Genomic DNA, 26,941 nt, shown 5'->3' with positions numbered 1-26,941 from the left:
GGGCCATGGCGGGCAGAAATAAGGAAAACACGAAGGCATTCTACAAGTATGTGAAAAGCAACAGGATAAGATGTGAAAGAATAGGACCTATCAAGTTTGACAGTGGGAAAGTGTGTATGGAACCGGAGGAAGTAGCGCAGGTACTAAATGAATACTTTACTTCAGTATTCACTATGGAAAAGGATCTTAGTGATTGTAATGATGACTTGCAGCAGACTGAAAAGCTTGAGCATGTAGATATTAAGAAAGAGGATGTGCTGGAGCTTCTGGAAAGTATCAAGTTGGATAAGTCACCGGGACCGGATGAAATGTACACCAGGCTACTGTGGGAGGCAAGGGAGGAGATTGCTGAGCCTCTAGCGATTATCTTTGCATCATCAATGGGGACGGGAGAGGTTCCGGAATATTGGAGGGTTGCAGATATTGTTCCTTTACTCAAGAAAGGGTGTAGAGATAGCCCAGGAAATTACAGACCAGTGAGTCTTACCTCAGTGGTTGGTAAGTTGATGGAGAAGATCCTGAGAGGCAGGATTTATGAACATTTGGAGAGGTATAATATGATCAGCATGACTTTGTCAAGGGCAGGTAGTGCCTTACAAGCTAGACTGAATTTTTTGAGGATGTGACTAAACACAGTGATGAAGGAAGAGCAGTAGATGTAATGTATATGGATTTCAGCAAGGCATTTGATAAGGTACCCCATGGAAGGCTTTCTGAGAAAGTAAAGAGGCATGGGATCCAAGGGGACATTGCTTTGTAGATCCAGAACTGGCTTGCCCACAGAAGGCAAAGAGTGGTTGTAGATGGGTCATATTCTGCATGAAGGTCAGTCACCAGTGGGGTGCCTCAGGGATCTGTTCTGGGATCCTTCTTCTTCATGATTTTTATAAATGACCTGGATGAGGAAGTGGAGGGATGGTTTAGTAAGTTTGCTGATGACACAAAGGTTGTAGGTGTTGTGGATAGTATGGAGGGCTGTCAGAGGTTACAGCAGGACACTGGCAGGATGCAAAACTGGACTGAGAAGTGGCAGATGGAGTTCAACCCAGATAAGTATGAAGTGGTTCATTTTGGTAGGTCAAATATGATGGCAAAATATAATATTAATGGTAAGACTCTTGGCAGTGTGGAGGATCAGAGGGATCTGTGGTTAAGAAAGCATATGGTGTATGGGCCTTCATCAATAGTGGAATTGAATTTAGGAGCTAAGAGGTAACGTTGCAGCTATATAGGACCCTGGTCAGACCCCACTTGGAGTACTGTGCTCAGTTATGGTCGCCTCACTACAGGAAGGATGTGGAAACCATAGAAAGGATGCCGAGGAGATTTACAAGGATATTGCCTGGATTGGGGAGCATGCCTTATGAGAATAGGTTGAGTGAACTCAGCCTTTTCTCCTTGGAGCGAAGAAGGATGAGAGGTGACCTGATAGAGGTGTACAAGATGATGAGAGGCATTGATCATGTGGATAGTCAGAGGCTTTTTCCCAGGGCTGAAATGGTTGCCACAAGAGGACACAGGTTTAAGGGGCTGGGGAGTAGGTACAGAGGAGATGTAGGGGTAAGTTTTTTACTCAGAGAGTGGTGAGTGCATGGAATGGGCTGCCGGCAACAGTGGTGGAGGCGGATACGATAGGGTCTTTTAAGAGGCTTTTAGATAGGTAGGTAGAGCTTAGTAACATAGAGGGCTATAGGTAAGCCTAGTAATTTCTAAGGTAGGGACATGTTCGGCACAACTTTGTGGGCCAAAGGGCCTGTACCGTGCTGTAGGTTTTCTATGTTTCTAGCTCTCACCTTTGTTACCTCTTCCACATTCATTCCAACACTCATGACTAACTTCTTCATCCCATTCACCAAGGTCATCCAAAATGCTGCTTCCTATGTCATAATTCACACTAAGGTACGTTAACCTATCAGTCCTGTGTTTATGTGAACTAGAATGGCTTCAGCTTCAAAATACCTCTATTTTTAAAATTCTCACACATTTTGAAATCCATTCAGGGTTTTGCTGCATCCTGTCTTCATTGTTTTGAAATTATCTGTGCTCCCTTGATCCTCTGCACGTGTAATGTCTCCACCAGTTGTGCTACTCCTTCAGCTACCAAAGCTTTAACCTCCCCCCGCCAATGTTCTTTAAATTTTCTATTTTTATCAATCTTTTGATCACTTTCAGTGATATAATATCCAGATTTTTGTCCGGTGGTCCTGTGGAAAGCCTTGGGGTTTTTTTACTAGATTAAAGGAAGTGTACAAATGGAAGAACATCCAAGAGGACCACAACATTGTCATAGGGTTTGGAGGCTCGCCTTCTCTCAATGACCTGGAGGACAATGCTGGCTGGAATCAGGGCTTTATGCTTTGCCTCTTGGTAGCATCACCCATGCCAAACAGGTCAAAGGATAAAGGCTGGACTACGAGTGGTCCACATGTCCTCCAGGTTCAGGGGTTCAGCTCTAATAACCCTGACTAGTAAATCAAAATTGTTACAGAAACAGCAATGAAGAATCCTTCCACATCTGAGTGTGACGGTATTCCTGAGTCTCCATCCAGGACTTGCATGACTGCCGGTACTGAAAATCGAGAGGAAGCTACTGACAATGAAGGAAGCCCTGTACACAAGAGATGGGCCTTCAAGGCTGCTCTAAATGCCGGAGGTGTAACATGCAGTAAGTGAGCACAAATGGAAAAAGTTGCATTTGCAGCTCTGTCTTTTGCTGGATGGAAAAGACTAAATGAATGGAGCAATGTAATTCAGTCAATCTAAATTATAACTTCAGGAAAAATCCATTTAAGGTCACCAAACTCGATAAAGAAGAACCTTGATTTTCATATTCACTTGTCTACCTGGGTTAAATTTAGTGCAGTACCAGTTGACTGTAAAATCAGTAATTAAGCTTAATTATTTGGTAATTAATATTCTTGATCTGTAGATAATTGCATTGCCCATCACAGTGGCACTGCAGATAATACTGCTGTCTCATAAATGCACCAACCCAGATTTGATACCAACCTCCAGTGATCACTGTAAAGTGCTATAGAACAAAATAACAAAATAAACATGAACAAAATAAAGCAATGAATTATTCCTAATAACATTGGAGAAGGCCAGTCATCCACTGAGGACACAGGCTTGATGAATTGAAAAAGCATCCTTTTATTTTGAGCAACACGAACAAAAAGCTGGAGAAACTCAGCAGATCAGCAGCATCTATAGAGAGATATAAATAGTTGAAATTTCGGGCCAAGAGCCTTCATTAGGGCTGGACAAGAAGGGGGAGGGGAGAGAACAAAAGCTATAAGAAGACATTTTTATTCTTAAGAAATACAGACCGTTTTCAGTCCTTTTTTAAAAAAATTAAAAGATGGACCCTTCAAAGCCCTGCAGAGAATTCCAAAGATTCATACTCTGAATGAAGAAATGTCCCTTCATTCCCACCCTAAATGGTCTACACTGTATTCTGAAATTGCAACCGCTAGTTTCATTCTTCTCTGCTGGGAGAAACATCTTTACTGCATCTAATCTGTTGGATCTGCAAATTTTTTAAGTTTCAGTGAGATGTCCTCTTGTTCTACAAAATCTGAGTGATGTGTGTCCAGTCTAATGACTCCTCAGAACGCGTGACAGCTATCCACAAAACCAGTCTACTGAATCTTCACTGTGGTCTTACTTTGGCAAGGATATCCTAGTTTTATTCAGCTTGTCTATTTCTAAAAGCCTGCTTTCCTAACAATTCCACAACAGAGTTTAAAAGGAAAATTAAAAATAAACCAATTCCAATTTAGCCTAATCATTGACATGGACTGCAAATATTTGAGACCCAAAAATCAATCCCTGAATCAATTCCTTCTGCCATCTCAAAGATGTGTAATCAATTAACCCAGTACTGCAAGTTATCCCATATTAAGAGGCAAAAAATCAGACGTGTATTGATAGACATGCAAGGCAAAATAAGTATGGGAGAATGAGACAGATAAGATCACTCTGTTGAGAATATAGACAAACAGGCTGAATGATCAACTTTCTAAAGGGATAACTAGTCTGTAAAATCCTATTAGTACACAAACTGCCAACCCTTTATTCCCATACGTTCCTAATCAATAACCGACTCTCAATCTATGTCTGTGTATAACTCCCAACTCAGTTCCCTAACCTTGTTGACCATCGTCCTGTGTGGAACCTTGTCGAGAGCCCTCTGAAAAATGTAAATATAACAAGCATCACAATGAATCCCTGATAATCACCCCATTCTTTTCGACTAGCAGCCGCTCTCCCTTTGATCCCTGCTTGTAGCCCTTCTCCCCAATCCCCAACTCACCTCGTACACGCTGCCACAGGCGCTGCTGGTCTAGTCCCCCTCCGTCACTTCCTGGAAACGGATTCCCAGTCGCCTTCGCGGTGTGTCGCTGCACGCTCTTTTGCCTTTCTTTCTGCGGAAGACGGAGCAAGCTTTTTTTTAAAAAAAACTTGTTTCGTCTCATGCGGGCAGTGGAAGATCACAGATTCCCCTGAAATTAGATTATACAAAAGCTTTCTGTCTGGTCGCCATCTTTGTAAAGGAGACCGCAGTCGGAAGTGGGCGGGAGGCGGCCGTGGTCACGTGGGACATTGCTTGCAGGTCCGACCGCGTTGACATTGTCGTTTTTAGGCCTTGTTCTTCCTTTTGAAGCATGTGGATTTAGTAAATTGTGGGAAAAGGTCTAATTTCTCCCTGCACTAAATAGCTCCACAAATTTCTTTCTACAGGAAAACCACTGAAAATTTATTTTATATAATGTTAACATAAAGAGCTGCGCAGTTTTCAGGCCCTATTTAAAAATTCTTGGTCATTCCAATGACTGGTCTGCGCAGCTGTGTAAAAAAACTAGAGGAGCATTGTTACTATCCATGCTTCCTCTATTCATATCAAAATCATTCACATATATTACTAACAGTGAGGGTCCCATCACTGATCCCTGTGGAACACCAAAAGCCACAGTCATTCAAGCACAAAACCACACTCTTTTCTATTACTTACTGCCTGTTTACAACGCTAGTGTTCAATTCGGCAATGAAGGCCCTCCATCTCTGGTGGTATTCAGGGCTCCTTCATCATGTCTATAGCTTCCTCTCAATTTTCACTCCTGTCAGCCATGCAAGTCCTGGATGAAGACTCAGGAATACTGTCACACTCAGGTGTAGAAGGATTTTTAATAACTTTTTGTAATAGTTTTATTTTACCAGTCATATTTGTTAGCCTGGACCTTAACCTCCAAACCGAGAAGACTGGTGGACTATACTTAGGCCTCTACCCTTTGATTCCCCATGGTGATTCTACCAAGAACCAAAGCATAAAGCCCTGACTCAAATTTGCTTTCTGGGTCATTGAGACACGCAAGCCTCCAAAAGATGACAAGGTTGTGGTCTTTTTGGAGGATGTCTCCTATTGCAAAGAGAATTTTGGATCCAGTTTGCCAACTTGTTCTGGATCCCATGGTCCATAATCTTCTATTTCCCATTTGGTAAATTGTCAAAGTCTTCCTGAACTCCATCTAAACCACATGTACAGCACTGACTTCATCAACACACTTTGTTACCTCCTTGAAAAACTGAAGTCAGATTGGTCAAACAAGTCCTGCCCTTGACAAAGTCATGCTGGGTGTTTCTGATCAGTCTCTGCCTCCCCATGTGATCATTAATCTTGTTCCTCAATTTATATCAATAACTTTCCTACTATTGACATTAGGCTCAGAGGTCCCAGGCTTTTCACTGCTGTCCTTCTTGAAAAGTGGGACTACATTTGCTGTCCTCCAGCCATGTGGTTCCTCATTTGTGGAAACAAAGATTTAAAGATCTCAGCCAGCACCACAGCAGTCCTTTTCCTTACAATCCATAGTTGCTTGAGATAAATTTCATTTGGCCATGGTGATTAGTTCACCTTCAAGCCCACAAATGCATCGAGTATCTTCTCTTGATTTATGGAAATTTTCCCTTTTCCCTTTTACTGAGCTCTTCAACTACAAAGTCTGTTTCCTTTGTGACTACTGATTAAATATACATTTAGGATCTCACCTGTATCTTCTAGCTCCACATACAATTGTCCCAGTTGCCCCTTACTCTTTCCTTTAATGTATGTAACGTCGGTGCTCCCAATTTACCCCCCTTCGCCTAGGGTGAACCGCCGTCGCCCCACCAACAGTACAATACTTTGGTGTAAATACAGTGTAATGTCCCCGTCCCCCCAGTACACGCTCACAACACAAATATCAGACAATACAACAAAGGCAAGTAAATAATTACAGCTTTATACAGTCAGCCCTACTTATCCGCGGAGATTGGTTCCGAGACCCCCACTGATACCAAAAATCACCGATGCTCAAGTCCCTTATTTAACCTGAATCAGTGTGGCGGTCTTTATGTAGCCCCGGACTACATAAAGACGGAACCCCGGACTTTATTTAACATGTTCAGAGTGGTGGACATTAGGACCCAGTGTAGCTCTGAATCCGCGGAGTTTCTGTTCACGAAAATAATCACGATCGCGATTGAAAATAAGGTGGAAGTAATAAAGCGATCGGAAAGAGGTGAAATGCCATCGGTCATTGGAAAAGCATTAGGCTACAGTTGGTCAACGATCAGAACAATTTTAACGGAGCATTTGAAAGGCCCTGCCCCGATGAAAGCTACAATCATTACTAAGCAACGCAGTGGTTTAATTATTGAAATACGTTTGTTTCTTAAGTGTTTTATATGCATAGAAAGGTAAAATATGTACTATATACTAAGAAAAAACACTCGACTAACTGATGCTAAATAATACCGGATGTACCTGTTCCGACCTCAAATCCGACTTAAAGACGGACTCAGGAACGGAACTCATTCATAACCCGGGGACTGCCTGTACATTTAAGTCATTTCTAGATTACTTATAGTACCTAATACAATGTAAATACTATGTAAATAGTTGTTACACTGTATTGTTTAGGAAATAATGGCAAGAAAAAAATAGTCTGTACATGCTCAAACAATGAGTGCTGGAGAGAGAACTTCCGGGTTTTCTCGATCCGCGATTGGTTGAATCCGCGCATAAGGAGGGCCGACTGTAGTTATTTCTTAGTGATGGGTTAGTAAAAATAGATCATCTAAAGGCACCAAATCAGTAAGTTTAACAGTTTGTGCACATAATATTTTAATACATTGGAGCTCACGACCTTCCGAGCCTTTGGCCACCGTCCGAACCACCGACATGCAGTATCTGCCACCCTGGAGCCTCTGTCCGCTCCTCACGTGTCTGTCCTCCTCACTCGCCTCCCGAAAAAGACCGCGAACTCCCGCTCAGCTCACACATACAAGATAGCATAACAATTCTCCATTTGTTAGTTCCCCCCCCACTTATCTGCAATTATAACCCAAACATTCCAGCTACAGAAACCCATTACAGCATTAAGTAACATTACAGAGAAACCATTTCATTATAACAATACAGAGAAGCCATTTTGTTAGCCTGAACAGTTAACACCACAGTTACTGGTACTGAGAGCCCTACATGTACATATAAAATGCCTTCATATTAATCTTCATCCTGCCTGCTGCTGATACCTTATGACCTTCTCTTTGTCTTTTTTTTTCCTTTTTAGGCATCATCCTACGTTTATTATACTTTAGAGGGACCTCCCTTGTCTTTACTACTGTAAATGCTGTATGCTTCTTTTTTCCCTTTAACCAACCCTCAAAAAACATACAGGATTCCCTGGACTTGTTAGCTCTGGCTTTCAGCCTTACAATAGTATGTTGGCCCTGAAATCTTCCTGTTTTTCCTTTGAATGATTCCCACTGTGCAGATGTATACTTACTTCAAATAGATGCTCCTGATCTACTTTCAACAAATCCTGTCTTATTTTGGCAAAACTAGCCTCACCTCCCATCCCCCCAACCCCTTCCTCATTTAATACCTCTACTTTTGGTCTATCCCTTTCTTTCTCTGCTTCTTTGGCATAAAAACTGACTACCTTCCACTCGAAATCTGTACGTTCGGTGATGAGTCCTGGTTGGGGTCTGTAGTCTCTCCTACATGTAGAACAAATAGTGTTTGACAGAGCAGAGGATGCATTGCTTGATCTGTAAGCTTCATCTATATTCTTCTTGTGCTCTTACAATGAGACTTGAGGTACTGTTTGTCTTCCTGGATGCTCCTTTTCCATTTTTGGTGGCCACAGTTTAGACCATTTGGCCCGTCAAGTCTGTTCCACCATTTTGTCATGGCTGATCCATTTCCCTCTCGGTCCCAGTCTCCTGCTTTCTCCCCGTAACCCTTCATGCCCTGATTAATCAAGAATCTTATCAACCTCTGCCTTAAATATACCCAATGCCTTGGCCTCCACACCTGCCTGTGGCAATGAATTCCACAGATTCAGCACTCTTTGGCTAAAGAAATTCCTCCTCATCTCTGTTCTAAATGGGCACCCCTCTATTCTGAGGCTGTGTCCTCTGGTCCTAGGCTCCTGCACCACAGAAATACATCCTCTCCACATTCACTTTATTCGATAGGTTTCAATGAAATTCCTCCTCATTCTTCTGAATTCCTGCTAATGCAGGTCCAGAGCCATCATATACCCCTCATATGATAAAGGTTTTTGTTCCAGGAATCATTTTCATGAACCTCCCTTTGAACCCACTCCAACGTCACCACATTCTTTCTTAGATTAATTGCTCACAATACTCCAAGTGAGGCCTCACCAGTGCCTTTTAAAACCTCAAAATTACCCCCTTGTTTTTATATTCTACTCAAGTTAGTGAGAATAATACTTTTTTTTCAGGAAATCTCTTGTTATTGCTGGTTGAAAGTGCATAGAACCTCAGCTTTAGGAACTTGACATGAAAGAAAATGGTGACATTGTTTATCTTGCCAATGGATTTGGAGGATTTAATGGAAACAGCTTTGGTGGCACCTCTGCAGTTTTTTGAAGTAATCTTTGTAAGATATTTCAATGTCATAGCCAGGGAGTTGACTTTATGCATCCCTTGTCTGAATTTTCATTTTTCTTTTTTTTGTAATTTATTTTTTTATTGTTCATCAAACAAACATTTCCATAGGATGTATTTCAGACATTGTACATATACATCATATAATCATATATATCACAAATCTCCACAAAGTATTTATCTGAGGTATACACTTATAGAAAAGAGTAGAAAGAAAAAACAAGCAAAAGGAAAGAACTATGTACAAGTAGGGAGTGATCTTTATTTTTACAACAGGTTCATTGATTTGTGAGAATAAAATCAGGCCTATGAGGCATTATGTAGTTAAACCATTTTTCATTATTTATTTTACTATATGTTGATAATTTTTATAGTTCTTTTTGCCTCTATAAATCATTATTCTAATTCAGTGAATTTTGGATAATTGGGCCATTGCTTCATTGGGGCAGCCACTTATCTGGGACGACCCATAAAGGTAAAAACTTATTAAGAAAATAGCCAGGATTTTCTTCATTTATTTGGGATACCATGCTGCTTTATTGGGGCAGGAGACTGCTGCCGGACGGTTTTTAACTGACGTCAGTCATGTGCACTTGCATGTCTGTTAGACACTACATCAAACAGTTTTTCAATAGTGTCAGCTGTGTTTGTGTTGAAAAAGCAGTGATTTCTGTCACTGATAGTTGGCAAGAAATCAACAGTAAGACAATTCTTATTTTGTCTTAGTATCTCTCCTTTCAGTTAGTCCTGATGAAGGGTCTCGGCCCGAAACATCGACAGTGCTTCTTTCTATAGATGCTGCCTGGCCCGCTGTGTTCCACCAGCATTTTGTGTGTGTTGTTTGAATTTCCAGCATCTGCAGAGTTCCTCATGTAAGACAATTCCTGCCTGTTCTGTTCACTGTGGTTTCAAGCATTCAGACTTGGAGATGTGAGGATCAGCCGGGAATGAAAATGAAACAATTTCACTACTTCAGCAAATTAGGAACTGCAAAGAATTTGAAAGTATCAACAATCATCTTGAATGTTACAATGAAAATGTGAAAATGAAGATTTGGGGGATGCAACAGTTTTTAACTAACATCAGTCATGTGCACATGTGGGCTGTTGGACATTACACCTAGCTTAAAGTGAATAGCTTATGCTTATGATATGTCATTCATTTAGGCCGACTGACAGCAAATTAACAAGCAGTGTTTTTGACGCTACCTCATGCAGAAAGGCAATGAAGACAGTCCATTTTCTGCACTAGGTGTCTCCAGTGATTTTGTTCATTTACAGTCAATCAAGAGAACATGGCAGCGTACACTGTACTAATTCTTCCATCAATCACTATTAAAAATTAATACACAGTTTTATAGTTTAGGGCACCAATGAAGGTCCTCCATCTCTGTCTATCCTTAGCCATCTTCTCTAATGTGACCTAGGTTTTGGTCAGGGTCCTCATTTCTACTTGTACAATACAGTGCCAAGTTGTCTTTGGCCTCCCGCGTTCCCTCCGTCCTTCAACGGTCCAATGAAGTGCTCTCTTGATGATGGAGTTGGCCTCTCTTCTCAACATCTGCACAATCTATCTCCAACATTTCCTCATGAAGGAGCAGGGCACGGTTGGAGATCTTTCTTGGCCAGAAGATACAGAGGGTCTTCCAGAGGCTCATGGTGTGGAATAACGACAGCTCTGCAAGGTCACTCCCTGTCACACGCCAACATTCTGACCTATACAAGAGTTTGGACAGAACACAGCTCTGGTATGGACGCTGTACTTGGTTAATCCGCAGATGTTACTCGTTGATTTGAAGTCATTTCTAGCTTTGCTGAGTCTGCACTGGATGTCGTCCCTGGTCCCATCCTGCCGAATGATGTTTCCCAGGTAGGTGAATCTGCCGGTGCTGGGTAAGTCAATGGGAGAAGGAGACTCCACATTGAGGGTCATGGTCTCAGACTTTCCCTGGCTTACTCTGAGTCCAACCTGTCCAGCGAAGGTACACAGCTGCTGAGTTTTCTCTTGCGTGTGCTGGCGTGTATGTGATAGTAATGCAAGGTCATCTCCAAGGTCAAGATCCTCTAAATAGAGAATAGAGTCCACCAAATGCCTCTCTGCTTGTCTTTTTTTTTGCCTCATAACTCAGTCAATCACCCCGTTAAACCTTGCCTAACTCCTGTCTTGACTTCAAAGCTCAAATTGCAGCCCCCAGCTGTGCAGGTGAACAAACTCCCATTTAACCGAGGAACAAATTATATTAACTGAAGTGCAGAACAAATTAGAACACTACCTTTTTTTAACTACAGTACTATAAAACTGCAACTTTCACCTGCACAATTTTACAGTTCTGTAGTAAAAATGGTAGTATTCTAACTTGTTCTGTATTTCATTTAAACACATAATTTGTTACTCAGGTAAATAGTAGTTAGTCTTTTTAAAACTATTTTCATGAAACTTCGACTAATTGGAGCAGCCATTTAATTGAGCCAAAATATACTCAGTGTCCCAATTAATCAAATCCACTGTATTTCTATATCATTTTTGTCCCTTTGACCTCTTACTTTAGTGTTAGCTTTGTATTTTTTCTCTTTATATCTATCCTGTTAGTTATTTAGGTTGATCTTGGTTTTAATAGAATATACATTCAGTGGCCACGTTATCCTGTAGACCTGTACACCTGCTCATTAATGCAAATATCTAATCAGCCAATTATGTGGCAGCAACACAGTGCATAAAAACATGCAGACATAGTCAAGAACTTTAGACCAAACATCAGAATGAAGAAGAATGTGATTTAAATGACTTTGACCATGGAATGATTGTTGGTGCCAGACAGGGTGGGTTAAGTTTCTCAGAAACCGCAAATCTCCTGGGATTCTCGCATACAACTGTCTCTAGAGTTTACAGAGAATGGTGCAAAAAACCAAAAACATCCAGTGAGTGACACTTCTGTGGGCAAAAACACCTTGTTATTGAGAGAAGTCAGAGGAGAACGGTCAGACTAGTTAAAGCTAACAGGAAGGCAAACACAGAAAACTGAAATAATCACACAGTACAACAGTGGTGTGCACATCTGGTCGCGCCAAACCCTGAAGTGGATGGGCTACAGCAGCAGAAGTCCATGAACATACAGGAGGTACCTAATAAAGGGGCCAGAGTCTATCTTCTAACTCTTGCTCACCTATCTTACCAATGTTTTAGCTCTCAATTAATATTTTTTCCACTTCATCTTATCATATCACAGTTAGGTATTTTTCACAATCTATCTGTTTGGTCTTGTAGCTTATTCAAAGGTTTAAAGGTTCAGTTATTATCAAAGTACGTATCCATAAACAACTCTGAGATTCGTCTTCTCCAGATAGGTTTTTTAATCATTGTCTGGAATATTATTGTATTATGATTACTGCTGGCTCCTTATTCCCTTGCATTTACGCATTATCAGTTACTCATAACTCAATACAATAGTTCAAAGTCTTTTGTTCAGTTTCCTTGTTAAAAAAGGAGTCCTTTATCTCTTCATTCTCCCCCTGCTTCCACTGCTAGATGGCCTGCGCTCTCTGTGAGTTTAATCCCTTAATGAACCATTCCAAGTATTATTGTCTGATTGTGGCTGTCCTTTAGTGCATTCTTCTCCCCATGCCTCAAGGGAAAGTGCCTGAAAAACAGCTGAAGTTTTTGTTGTGACTCAAGGTCTATTACATGGGATAATTGTCTGCAGACAGCATTAGTAACACTGCCTCAGAGACAATAAGTTTAGGACAACCCAACCTTTTGGATTAATCCCATGCAGTTTTCTATTATGAGGAGGGGTTTTAAAAAAGTATTTAGGCAAATGGTGATTGGTCCTTTGGATTTGTATATAATGATTTTTATACACCATTTATTCCTTGGTATTTGGAAATCCTTCTGGAAGCCTGATGGGAATGCCGCTATGTGGTGAAATATTAAAAGATGGAGATTATTTGTTGCTGAGATGCTATATGGAATGTTTAGAGGTTTCAGTGAGGCTCCATAGTGACTCACTGAGATGAGGAAGTATACAAACAAGCTGCTGGGAAGTTCTAGTCTGCAAGGAGAGCTTATTTTGACAAGTTCAGCATCTCTGGACGAGGGAAGGAAAAGTCAATATGAGAAAGGCTGAGAGGATCACAGGGAGCATTTATCGGAAGCACTGCATATGCAGGGCCCTTAGTATTATTAAGGATCCCACCCATCCATCCATCAACCTCTCTGACTTTCTACTGTTATGAATGTGCCACAGCTCTGAGGGGCCGAAGGGTGCAGGGTAGCCCCCTCCTTTTTGAGAATCACAAGATCACTATTGAGTCAGTTCAGGAGACCCAGGAAATGAGAGAAGGACACGCAGAATCCACAAAGAGTTTGGAATGTGTCCTGGCCTCTGAAAGGCAGAACCATTGATACCAGCTATTGTGTATTGAATTGTGTATTGTGTATTGAATCCTGTATGATGCATCGAAGCCCCCAGGCAATGAACCGAGGGGGGGGGGGTTGGTGGAGGGATTGCATCATCCCAACCTGATTGATATCTGAGACCCTGTGAGTCAGGATAAAAGATGGTCTGTGGGAACAGCCCCTCAGACGCACCAGAAGAAACGCTAGCGATCCCATAATAGCGAAAGCCGGTGGGAAGGCAACGTGTGTCCATTTCCACTTGCCCCGGAATCAGTGGGCCTTTACCATGGAAGAACGGTTTTTAGCTAACGACGGGGAAATCAACTCCCAACGACTCTCGAAGGATTGACATCATAAAAGGAATGGGCAAATTTTAACCCGTCTTTCTCTCCAACCAAAAAGCTGCAGCTTGAATGAACTAAAGTGACTTCTATATTTCCATCGGACAATACATTATCCCCTAGACAACGATAGAGCTATTCCTTATTGATTATTATTATACCCGCGCTTTTAGATTTAGTATTGACAACATATATTATCTGTAGGTTTGCATTGATATTACTTTTGTGTATTTTTATCAATAATTACTGTTAAAAATAGTACCATCAGACTTCAACGGACCTCTCTATCTTTGCTGGTAAGTGACCCAGTTATGGGGTATGTAACAGTACCATCAGGCAGGAGACTATGATGCATAAAAACAAGAACGGTCAGGATGGGAAACAGTTTCTTCCCTCAGGTCACTAGGCTTCCGAGCTCCCTGACACTGGTTAATTTGTTCTGTGCCTTACGATATTTAATATTAATGCACTTTAGTTTGTTATTTATGTGCGATTCATCTGTAGACATTATCCTTACCTTCACAAGTTATCACGTGTTATGTGAGTTATGTGTACTACTGTGCTTTACACCCTGGTTTGGAGAAATCTTGTTTCTATATAAATTATATGGTTATGTATGTTATATACATGTATGTAGTTAAATGACAATAAACTTGACCTTCCATTTCTGCTTAGAGTGGCTGCATTGATATTGGTTGTGGTATATGTTGGGTGAACGGAACTAAAGTGTTGTTTTTAGTAATGGTGTTGACCATCGGTTATCCTGTGAGCTGCTAGGTGTCAGAAGAAAATATGCAGAGATCTCATTATTCAAAATGACGTGTTTAATATGTATTGTAATTATAACAGAAAGCTAATCAGGTAATGCTTCTCGAACTTTGCAACCCCCCCCCCCCTCACCATTTCCCATTCCTTTTGACTTCACTCACCTCACCTCCTTACCTGCCCATCACCTCCCTCCGGTGCTCCTTCCCCTTCCCTTTCTCCCATGGTCTTCAAAGGTTCATGTATTATCAAAGGACGCAATTTGAAATTCTTCTTCTCCAGGTAGCCATGAAACTAAGAAAGAAAAGAAAAGCAGCACAATCAGTCCTCCAAATCCCCCCCCCCGCGCAAAAAACAAACAAAAACAAAACAGGCACATTGACCCCCAAATCCCCCCCCTCAGGAAAAAAAAACAAGAAGATTTGGCAAAAATCACATTATATAAAAAAGATAAGATTGAAAAAAAAGCCTATAGTCCAAGTCCACATCCAAAACGCAGAAAACCTGAACAACCCTCTCTGGGCACAGCGGTAGGCCTTTCCCTCTCCGAAGCAGAGCAATCAAAAGACAGGCAGCTGGCATTCACCCTCTGCACTTGCTTCAATGTTTCGATCTCCCTCGTCACTTCAATCGATGAACAATGGAAGCTTTAATCAGCAAAATGGTGTCAAACATTGGCTTGCATTCCGTTCCGCAGCCTACCCGCCATAAGGTCCGTGCATGCTGCCTCTATCTCCTGGAATCCTCTCAGAGACTGCAGAGTGCTGAAACAATCTCTAAGCTTCCGCATTCATCTTGATGTTTCAATTTCCCTTGCCATTTCAATCAGAGAACAATGGGAGCTTTAATTGGTGAAATGGAGTTGAATGTTGGCTGGCACCCTGTCCCACAGCCTGCCTATGCTTGCCACCTCTGCTTCCCAGAATCCTCTCAGACACTGCAGACTCCAAACGATCTGCAAATGCAAATCTCAGGCTCCAGCAGTTCCATAATCATATCCAAGACAAAAAACATAAATTAAGTGAAAGGCAAACATGAGGAAATCTACAGATGCTGGAAATTAATGAAGTGAAAGACATAAAAGAAGTGAAATATATGGTTTCACGATCTATCCAGAAGATGTCAACTAAAGGAACATTGGACTCAGGCGTCATCTTGACTGGAGAGTCTTCTTCCTCCCCTGTTGGATTCCCTCTTCTCCAGCCCATTATCTCTTTCATGAAGCAACTTCACCCCTCTCCCCTTGCGTTTTCACCTATCAGCTACCACCTTGTACTTCTTCCTCCCCTCCCCTCACCTTCTTAATCTGACTTCTCATCCTTTCTTTCCAGTCCTGCTGAAGGGTCTCGGCCCAAAACATTGACTGTTAACTCTTTTCCATAGACGTTGCCTGGTCTGCTGAGTTCCTCCAGCATCTTATGTGTATTCGTCAGACATAATGAAGGGTCTCGGCCTGAAACGTTCCTTAGATGCTGCCTGGCCTGCTGAGTTCCTCCGGCATTTTGTGTGTGTTGTTTGGATTTCCAGCATCTGCAGATTTCCTCGTGTTAGTCAATGCTTTGAAAAGTTTATTTTTGTGTTTGCGTATTTACTGTGACAACAAACTGAAGAAAAACTTCCTTGATATCTAACAACGATCAAATTAAATAATAATAATAGCAGTCGGTGCAACGCTATTACCGCTCCGAGTTCAAAGTTCACTTGTGACGTGTCTGTAAGGAACTTGTACACTCTCCTTGTGACCGTGTGGATTTCCTCCCATGGTCCAAAGACAGACTGGTTAGTAGGTTAATTGGTCATTGTGAATTGTCATATGATAAAGCTGGTGTTAAATAGGTGGGTTCTGAGCAGCGTGGCTCACTGGGCTGGAAGAGCCTGTTTCACGCTGTGTCTAAAATTGTACCTGACTTCATCCACCCAGTTATTGCCATCATCTGGTAACTTATTTACAGAGAGGCCGAGGCATTGGAACAAAGTGGAATGAATCTGAATTTTTATGCAGCTAGAATTTCTGCACTGCGTCAAATATCTGGAATGCTGAAAGTAATCACAGTGACCTTTGGTGAGAAAGAAGGCACAGCGGCGTAGGTGTGGAGAGCTATATTGTATGGGAATTTGACAATAACATTCACCACATTCACTGCAGAAGGTGAGCTCATACAGGAAGTGCAGTCAGTATTTGTTCTTACCTCACACTCCTGCATAAAAGTGGCTGTATTGGAACACTGCTGTTGTGAATTCAAGGTGTGGTCAGACATGCAAACTTCCATAATAGGTGTGTTTTGTGGATCATATTTCTGCCTAACAAGAATCAAGTCATCACGTTGGTTTGTATAAACAATTTGATGGATTTGCAGGCACAGGTTATCAAAACTGTTGGAAATAATAATCCAGGGGTTAAACCAGACTCTGGGAACAAACTAAATGAGTAGTTTGCTCTCATGAACAGCTTTAATGCTTTAGGAACTAATTATCTATGTTTCCTAATGATCTGCTCTGAGCAGGTAATAGAAACTAGAGTTCTAAACAATTCTGTCTATTTTTCAGAACATATTGTCTGTTTGTTCATCAGGGAACCATCACAAATGATTTAATTTGCCATCTCCTGACATCCAGTCATGCATTTTTCCAATGAATAAAGTTGGCAATTTGTTTTTATCTACACCATTTACACTTTTTCCAGTAAACGATCACCGCAAACAGTAGCCTGTAACTTCCCTGTCAGAGTTGAGCATTTGAATTACTTGTACGGCCTGACATTTTAGCAGTGGGAACTGAAATCATGAAGGTGGAGCATGTTTAGATCAAATTGAGCTGGCGAGGTCCAAGTCAGAGAGCGAGGAGTGAGCCAATGTTCAGCCATTGCTGGAGTGGGGAGGCAATGCAATGTGGCAGACCTGAGGCAAGGCAAGGGAAGTCGAGGCAGAGCCTGGGTGTGAGAGTGAGGAAAGATGCACGGTTTGATCAATTTAAGCCCGGAGCTGAATTGGAAAGGTCGGGTACGGGCCAAATCAAGGCGGCAGGGCTCGGGCCTGAGAGCATATCAATGCGGCAGGGCCCAGGACCGAGAGCGAGGAACCACCCACAACTTGGACAATTTAAGTGCCGGGCTAGATTGAAAAGGTCAGGGAGTCGGGTCCGGAGGCAAGCGTTGGGCTGGTGTTCAGCTTGCTGCTCTGTGAGGTTTAGTCATTCCTGCACTGAATTGAGGCTGTGGCCTGCAACTAGCTCACTTTCATGAACTCCAATTCTCGATGCTATTTGCTTATCTTTAATGGATGTTTGACACTCTTCTTTTGTTTAGATTAGATTAGATTATGAGGACAGTCTGTCCTCGTTTATTGTCATTTAGAAATGCATGCATGCATTAAGAAATGATACATTTGTTCCTCCGGAGTGATATTACAAAATAAAAAAAAGGACAAACCAAGACTCACACTGACAAAACCACATCATTATAGCATATTGTTACAGCAGTGCAAAACAATACAGTAATTCGATAAACATAGACCATGGACACGGTTTAAAAGTCTCAAGGCTCGATCGACTCCAATCGTCCCAATGTCAGGCAGCAAACGGGAGAACTCTCCCTGCTATAAACCTCCAGGCACTGACAATGCCATGGAAGCACCCGACCACAGCAGATGCTGAGTCCGTCCGAAAACTTCAAGCCTCCGACCAGCCCCTCTGATACAGCCTCCCGAGCGCCATCCTCTGCCGAGCGCCTTCGACCTTGTCCCGGCCGCCGAAACAAGCAAAGCCGGGGACTCGGAGGCCTTCTCCTCTAGAATTCAGCCCCACGATGAGGCCTCCATTAGTCAGGGTTGACCATGGATGTTAGGTCCTAACTGTCTAGATACACAGTATGATATGGAGAGCAGGCTAATGCCCATGTAGCGGGCTCCCCCTCTCCACGCATCTGATGAACCCAAAGGAAGAGCAGAGACTGGTGCAGTTTGGCGCCGGCAGCATCACTGGAGTTGCCAGTCTGCATTGAGCGCGCCTTAGGACTGCCTTACGGACTCCCAACTCCAGATTCCCTCAGGGTTTACTCCAGAAGCTTTCCCCCCTCATGGGTGTAGCTGCAAGGCGGCAGAAGTTTGAGCTCAGACTTTTCCTTCCCCTAGATGAGCTGCCAACCATCGCTTACAAGTCCCATTTGCCCATAGTGACTGGTTTTAAGGTGCCAGTAACCTGCTTTTGTCCCTTCTTCCGTCAGTAGAAAAGGTTCCACCGGGCTTAGTAGCTAAACCACACGTGAAGGGCGGGAGCTGGACTTGGTTATCAGAGGCTATTTGAGCAGTGCGCCATTGTGAGCATTTAATAAGTAGTGGGAACTTGTCTCCATTACCACCCCTGTCTATAAGAACCTTAATGTGTCGCAATATTTAATAAAATTGTTGCTCACTTAACCCTGCACAGAAAATGAATTGAAGCGGTGTGCCTCCTGGTCTGAAAATATTGTGCTTTCAAACCAAGGTGGCAGTTAAACTCAGAAGACTAGGGTATATTTAAAACAGAGGTTGATGGGTTTCTAATTAGTATAGGTGCCAAATGTTTTGGGGAGGAGGCAGGAGAATGGAGCTGAGAGGTAAAATAAATCAACTGCGATCAGACTCGATGGGCTGAATGGCCTCATTCTCCTCCTATGTTGTACGGCAGGGGTTCCCAACCATTTTTTATGCCATGAAGCAAGGGGTCCGAGGACCCCAGGTTGGAAACCCCTGTCTTATGATCTTAATAACCTACAGACCTTGAAATTAAATTAAGTCCATTGTGAATTAACTCTCTAAAGCAATACTGAAAATGTGCTCCATTGTCGGCTGCTAGAACTCAGTAGGTTCTATGGCATCAGTTGGAATTCTAGCAGTTGATTTGGCCAATATTTTCACCAAAACAAAGCACTGATGCTTCAGCTCACTGCCGCTGCAATATACAAAATGGTGTGATTAGGAAGCACTCAAGATCTGATCCTCGTTCTGTGCTTAATGAGTTACTGCAGCACTTAAGATGGGACAGTTTATCTGAAAGAAAAGGAACCGAAGCTTTTCACACAATTGGTTCAGCAACCTCCACTAAAGGTGTCAAAAAAAACACACAGAGAGACAAGAAAATGCAACTTCTCTGTGATCAGCACTGTGAGAAAGAATCAGCATTAAAAAAAGGAACAATGGAAGGGGATGAAAGTCATGAAATAAGATCCGACAGAACAAAAAGGTGACTGTTTCCCCTTCCACGGATACTGCCTGGTCTACCGAGGGTCGCCAGTATCATCTGTCAGCATTATCTTATTTAAGATGTAGCAGTAATAAAAATATTAGCTCAAGAAATCTCTCACTCTGTGGCTGGAACTCACACAGTTGGGTTGACACAGATGAAATGCCCCCCCCCCCACCATAGACCCATAGCCAACCCCAGTCTTTGGATATGTAAACAATATCTTCTCAGTAAAGGTACTTTATCAAGGTTGGGAGTGAAATCTGGGCTGGAGTGAAAAATGGCACTTAAAAACATTTTTTTCATTAAAAGAGTTAATACCGTTTTCCCCCAATGTGTTTTTTATTAGTGTTTTTTGACCTGGTGCCTTTACATATTTTAAAAAGTCGCAAGGTTCTTTATAAAATTCCATGTTTAATCTTGTTCAATTCTCTTGTCTTTTCTCATCAATGGGCCGTGAATCTATTTTCTTCCATTTATGGTTGAAAGACTGAGTATTAGGTGCTGCAGTGGGAGGGACTGTGGTTTCCTATTGCGCTAACGTTGTTCCTTCTGACAACAACCGTTTCAGAGATCAACGTAACTAACCTCTGACACAAGTTATTATCAGGACTCTCCCAGACTGCTAAAGACAAACTGTGACACACTGACTGCATTCCTCGCATTCTTGTTTCCCCTGCAGCTGGAACCGTAGGTTCTGAGGCCTCAATTCTGCCCTGTCATTGGCTCAAGCATCACCTTCGCAGTTCTTTCATTTAAGTTCATTTTTTCCTTTTTAGGACAGGAGGCTCGAAAGGGTTGGCATTATGCTGTTAGTCATTAGGAGTAGTGTGGCAGTATGGGTGTGTCATTGATGATTAAACTTTCAATTAGCCACTTTAAAAAAGACTAGGATTTCTACAGTAATCAAAAGGCTGCAGCTGTACAAAATCTGAAATAAAGATTATTTTGATATTTTATAACACAGTCAATGTCCTGGTATACACGTTCCAAACTATATCACAGCCAATGAGGCAAAGGTGGATGGGACACTCCCTCGCCATAAATAGCAGGTGATTAGGTACAAGATACTTTGTAGAGTAAAGCGGAGCTATGTGAAACCTTGAGAAATTTAAAACAGAAAGCACGCTTTGGAGAATCATGAAGCTTTTATTTGGCAATGCATACAAAATGCTAGAGGAACCCAGCAGGTCAGGCAGCATCTATGGGAGAAAATAAACAGTCGCTAGTCAGGGCTGAGATCCTTCATCAGGACTGGAAGGGAAGGGCTGGAGGCCAGAATAAGAAGGCGGGGAGAATGGGAGGAGTACAAACTGGCAGGTGATCAGTGAGCAACACACACAAAATACTGGAAGAACTAGGCAAGTCCGGCAGCATCCAATGGAGAGGAATAAGCTGTTGACATTTTGGGCCAAGCCGCCATGAGTCCTGATGAAGGGTCTTGGCCTAAAACATAAATTGTTTTTTTCTCTCTCACCATCGATGCTGCCTACCCTGCTGAGTTACTGTGTGTGTTATTCTAGATTTTCAGCATCTGAATAATCTCTTGGGCTGGTGATAGGTGTGACCAGGTGAAGGGGGGACAGGTGGGTAGTCAGGGGAGGGGAACAATGTAAGAAGCTGGAAGGTGATAGGTAGAAGAGGTAACGGGCTGAAGAAGAAGGAATCTGATAGGAGAGAAGGAAGAGGGAACCAGAGGGAAGAGAATAGAAGGGGTGAGAGAGCCTCTGCAATAGGGGAAAAATTAAAAAAGGGAGTGGGAGAAACAGAGGAGAGTGATTACCAGAAGTTAAAGAAATCAATGTTCATGCCATCAGGTTGGAGTCCATCCATACAGAATATGAGGTATTACTCCTGCAACCTGCATTTGGCCTCATCATAGCAGTAGAGGAAACCATGACAAATATGTCAGTGTGGAAATAGGAAGTTGAATTGAAGTGGGCGGCCACCTGGAGATCTTGGCTGTTGCAGCAGACAGAACAAGGGTGCTCAGTGAGGCAGTTCTTCGAATCTGTGTTGGGTCTCACCAATTTAGAGGAGGTCACAAGGGAGCACTTGATACAATAAATTACCTCGTCAGCCTTGAGGAAAAGTGCAGCCTCTCCTGGAAGGTCTGTTTAGTGTCCTAAATGGTGGTGAAGGGGTTGTGTAACATTTGTCATGGTTGCAGGGACAAGTGGACATTTTTGACTCCCCGGTGGGCTGAAGGGAAGCAATCAACATACAATTCCAGAAGTTCTTCATCCTCACTTGTTGAGAAAGCAACAAGAGAGCCAGAATGCAATGTACCAAATCCAGGAAAGGATACAGAATTTGCTCTTCCTGAGGTCAATGGGATGGATGTTCAGGAAGAGCTCTAAATTACATCAAATTTCAGCCTTTACCTTGGAGTTCTCTAATCCAGAGCACACACCATGGGACAGGATAAGGCATACTTGATCTCCTTCCTCCAAAAGTTTTGTGAAGCAAGCGCTGTGGTCAGCCACCTTGAAGAAGAGGACAGCTCAGTCAAATCCACTCAGCCTAGCATGTGAAGGATCTATAAATCCTTTAGTTCTGGGCTAAACAATTTGAACAGCTCACACAACACAGCTGCCCAGGGCTTTCTGTTCTCTACCGCAGAGAGTGACAGCTGATGAGAGAGTCTGAACTACTATTAACTCTAGATGATATGATAAAATCTTTCCTTTTCCTCCTGGAAGTACCTAGTTAGCTAGGAAAGCTTATAATATCATATTTCATATGAAAGGCAGGATCTCCAAAATTGGGTTTAAGGAGTCTAACAGGAAGAAGTATAACAATTCCATACAACTGAGGCAATGGGCACTAAGCTACCCTATACATAGATAGCATCTTCTGTTCAGAATCACTGTGCTCTGCAGATTAATGAGCCTCTGCGACCAATTTGTGCCAGACTCCAGAGCTAGAGCCAATCATTGCAAAAACAAAACCATTTTATATGTCAACATGTCCAACCAATTTTGAGATTATCTGCAGCTGCTTGAAAATGGCTTGTAAGAGATGTGACATGCTATAAGAAATGATCTTACAGTATAGCTGAAGTGAAAGAAAAAAATGTGGTTGTGTCAACAGTACTGTCTTGTTTGTGGAAGGGAACCTAGTCATTAGTTGTGCTGTACTCTAGTGATTGCAGAAGATGTAGTCTATAATTTAACTTTGATTGCTGTTATTAAATGGGTGCAAGTGTATCAACACTCCTTTGTAGTTCATTCTTGATATGTGATTTTATAGAATTGAGTATAGCTTTGATGATCAAGGTTTAATTTCTTCAGTATTAATTATTTAGAGGTTCAAATGTTCTTTTATTATCGAAGTATGTATGCAATATACAACTCTGAGATTCGTCTTCTCCAAATAACCAAGGAACAAAGAAAACCATGGAAGTCGTTCAAAGAGAAACACCTTCTAAGTATTTTAGAATATCTGTAACTTAGATAGTGCTTGTGTTGTTCAACTTTCAAATAAGCACCAAAACTCATCTGGAGAAGCTCTATAACACAAGACTATATGCTACAGACTGATCCCAAGAACCACACGAAGGTTGAAGGCCATATGCTGAAAGAGGCACTGAAATTAGTTGAAAGCAATACAAAAGGTAAAGCCAATGTTTTAATCAGTCTGGGATATTGAAGACCTCGTCAGACTGAGAGAAGATTCACTTCAGCAGTTACCAAAGCCCTTTTCCAGTTCTCGAGAATGAAAATCTTTAGATCTCCCGGAGGCAGGGAGAAATGGGTCTGCTGATTGTCGCCTTTGAGTATGACTCCATTAAGCTGTGCAAACACTCTAGACATAATGCTATCAAAGGTTAGCAGGTGCTACAGCTCTATTTGTCCCTGGCGTTGTGATGAATGGCTCTGAACCCTTTCAACTGACTCGTGCTTTAACATCTGTCCTTTATACAAAAAAAACTGTGCACCTGAATGCTGGTAAATTCTATTAGATGGTTCCTCAAGTAGAGTATCAAGGTCAGTTAGCAGAATGGCTCATCAGCAGAACTTTAAAATAAGCCCAAGCCTAAGAAGGATTCTCCCCATCAGGTCTTTCACGTTAAGTGAGAGTCAGAAACCCAACTCATTCTGCGTTTGCACTGTGACACAACACAGTGCTGTTCCCAGGGATGTGGACTTTGACAACTATTAACCTGCTGGAAAACCAGTATCGTGCGAGAAGGTATTTTCTTGTTTGCCTGAAACTTGTTGGTCTTCCATTGTCCATTCCACTGTCCAGGACTGACTGTTGCAGGATGCCACATTCCAAAATATGGGACGGCATCTTTAGAGATGCACTGACGTTTGGTGCAGCCACCACAAACGATCTTTGGTGAAAGGCCACAAGATCCACTGAGGGCATGGAGCACATTAATAAATACTTCCAAAAAAAAGTGCAATATTGTGCAAAAGTCTAAGGCACATTTAAAATATTCTGTGGAGCAAAGATGCTTTCAAAAATAATGAAATGAAAAGTTTCTAAATATCAAAAAAATACTATAAAAAACAGTAAACAGTTTAAAAAAACGAAATCAAATCAATATTTGGTGTGACCTCCTGTTGCCTTTAAAACTGCATCAAATCTCTTGGGTACACTGTTGTGCAGTTTTATAAGACAATCAGCTGATAAGTTGTTCCAAGCATCTTGGAGAACTTGTCGCGGTTCTTCTGCAGACTTTGCGGCTGTCTTGCCAGATAATCGCAGACAGCCTCGATGATGTTGAGATCCGGACTCTGTGGAGGAAACCATATAAAAAGCTAGGTGCCTAAGACTTTTGCCTTCTATTGTATATAAGCAAAATTAATTTTATGACCATTGTCTGAACCTCAAAAAAATTAGTGTGAAGAAAAATGCTGCCTTTTAACTGAATACATTGAACTTCAAAGAACAGATAAATTTTGCCCAGTGAAACTGAACTAATGCAACAGTAAGTTAAAATCTAAGTTGTCCTCTCCATGTTCAGTGAAGTAACATTGCATGTGTTTCAGAGATGCAAGAGATTCTGCAGATGCTGGGAATCATGAGCAACACACAAAAAATGCTGGGGGAACTCAGCATCTGTGTAAGGAAGTAAGCAGTTGGTGTAAAGGGCCAAGACCCTTCATCAGGATTGGAAAAGAAGGGCACAGAGACAAACTAAGAAGGTGGGGGTTGTAGGAGGAATACAAGCAGGGAAAAGGTGGGCAGGGGAGGTGACAAGTGGAAAAGAGAAAAGGCTAAAGAAGATGGAATCTGGTAGGAGAGGACTGTGGATCCTGGAATAAAGGGAAGGAGGTGGGGAACCAAAGGGAGGTGATGAGAGGTGTAAGTGTTTGCTCTGTGAATGTTATTTCTCTTCTGCTGTTAACATGTATAGCAGATTATCTTATCATCTACAGTAAGTGTTTTGTGATACAGAGAAGTTTTACTCTCATTCCTATGGGATCTGCAATGGTCAAATCTAGCTTAAATGATGACCTCCCCAGAGTATCTTTGGACTGTTTGCTAAAATTTTTGTTCCTGTGTCACAGAATCAGAATCAGGTTTAATATCACCGGTATATCTTATGAAGTTTGTTAACTTTGTGGCAGAGGGACAATACAATACATGATAAATACAGAAAAAAACTGAATTACTCTATATATGTACATTAAATAGTTAAATTAAGATAAATAGTGCAAAAACAGAAATTTTTAATAAGTAATGAGGTAGTGTTCATAGGATCAATGTCCATTTAGAAATCGGATGGCAGTGGCACAGAAACTGTTCCTGAGTCGCTGAATCTGTGCCTTCAGGCTTCTGTACCTCCTACCTGATGGTAACAAGAAGAAGAGGACTCGTCGTGAGTGGTGGGAGTCCTTGATAATGGAACCCGCTTTTCTGAGGCACTGTTCCTTGAACATGCCTTGGATACAAGAGCTGCTAACTTCATCATTGATCAGCAAATTTATGTTAAGTTCTATGGAATGAAATATCAAGAGAGAAATACAAAGGATAGTTGATAATCTGACGATCTAAGTTATTACTCCCATGTAACAGCATGATATCATGATGTAGGTGTTTAGGTTTCTCCCTCCCTACTTCCCAGTCAGAATTATACCTTCTCTCCTTGCTGTGAAAGAAGTGTGGAGGGAGGTAATGACAAATCCCGTTTAGTAAATGATGTAAAAGCAAATCTTGTTCCTGGATTAATGGGGAGGAGTTTAGCTACAGTTTAATGACAGCTCACCTAAGTAAGCACACTCACTCTTGAAACATGCATAAATAAATATAATCTCCAGATAATGCACACCATGGCAGACTGATTAATATGAACTCTGCTCTCACCTATGAACTTGCATCAACATGATTAGAGATTTATTGTTCCGTGCAAAGGAGTTTTATTTTACCTGAAGCCTGTCTTTTTCCCTCTCAGCTAAAATTGCCGTGTACTCAAAGGTGTGAAACTATCAATTGCACCTCCTTGTATGTAAACTCATTAGAAATTCTGAGGTAAAAGAATTGGTGCTTGCTCACTGTGCTAGCACAACTTTAAACAATAGTACATAATTAATGTGCATCAGCTTGTGATGCAAACAATGCTCACTTCACATAGAATATCTTAAATGCTCATTGTGTACAGAGAACAACCTGGGAAAGATTAAGTCCTTGGTTCAATATATTTGATGAATTCAGCAAAATCAGAACAAAACAAAGACATTTATAAATACTTCCTAGCTATCCTCCAGAGTTGGGAATAGTTTTCCCTCTGATTCCCTTTCCAACTCTGTTTAGATCCTGGGGATCTGATTACAAAGCTTCTGGCTATTCTTCAAGAATTTATATGAAAATTTATGTAGTCAGTATTATTTAACTGCAGCAAAAGACCACTCCTGACCCTAATGCTGTCTTCGGCCTAGTCATCTATAATTTACATCAGCCATCCAAGCGTTGCTAACCTGCTAACACACAGCCAGAGCATTCCAAGATTTAGTTCTTGCTCCATTCCTCCTCTGTTCTCCATAGTGTCATAGAAAAGTACAGCACAGGAACAGGCCCACTTGTGCTCGCTTGAACCACTTGTGCTGGCAGCTCTTTCCACACTCTCAAAACCCTCTGAGAGAAGAAGCTTCCCCTCATGTTCTCCTTAAACTTCTCACTTTTCACCTTTAACCAATGACCTCTGGTCGTAGCCCCATCCAGCCTCAGTGAAAAAAGCCTACTTGCAATTACCCTGTCTATACCCATCATCATTTTGCATACCTCTATCAATCTCTCAACCTCCAATGTTCTAA

At 41.8% G+C, this 26,941-nt stretch overlaps 1 protein-coding gene across 1 annotated transcript in view; it reads right to left on the bottom strand.

Annotated features, from left to right (window-relative positions):
* Positions 1–4,489, bottom strand: part of txn2 (thioredoxin 2) — a 30,877-nt gene extending 26,388 nt beyond the window's left edge. The window contains exon 1 of the mRNA XM_059953778.1: positions 4,316–4,489. The gene's annotated coding sequence lies outside the window, so the exon portion shown is untranslated. The remainder of the gene's footprint in view (positions 1–4,315) is intronic.
* Between the last annotated feature and the right edge of the window lie 22,452 nt (positions 4,490–26,941).

Source organism: Hypanus sabinus, chromosome 29 (genome assembly GCF_030144855.1).
Source record: "Hypanus sabinus isolate sHypSab1 chromosome 29, sHypSab1.hap1, whole genome shotgun sequence".
Classification (NCBI taxonomy): Eukaryota; Metazoa; Chordata; class Chondrichthyes; order Myliobatiformes; family Dasyatidae; genus Hypanus; species Hypanus sabinus.
This window is presented reverse-complemented; position numbering and strand designations above follow the sequence as displayed.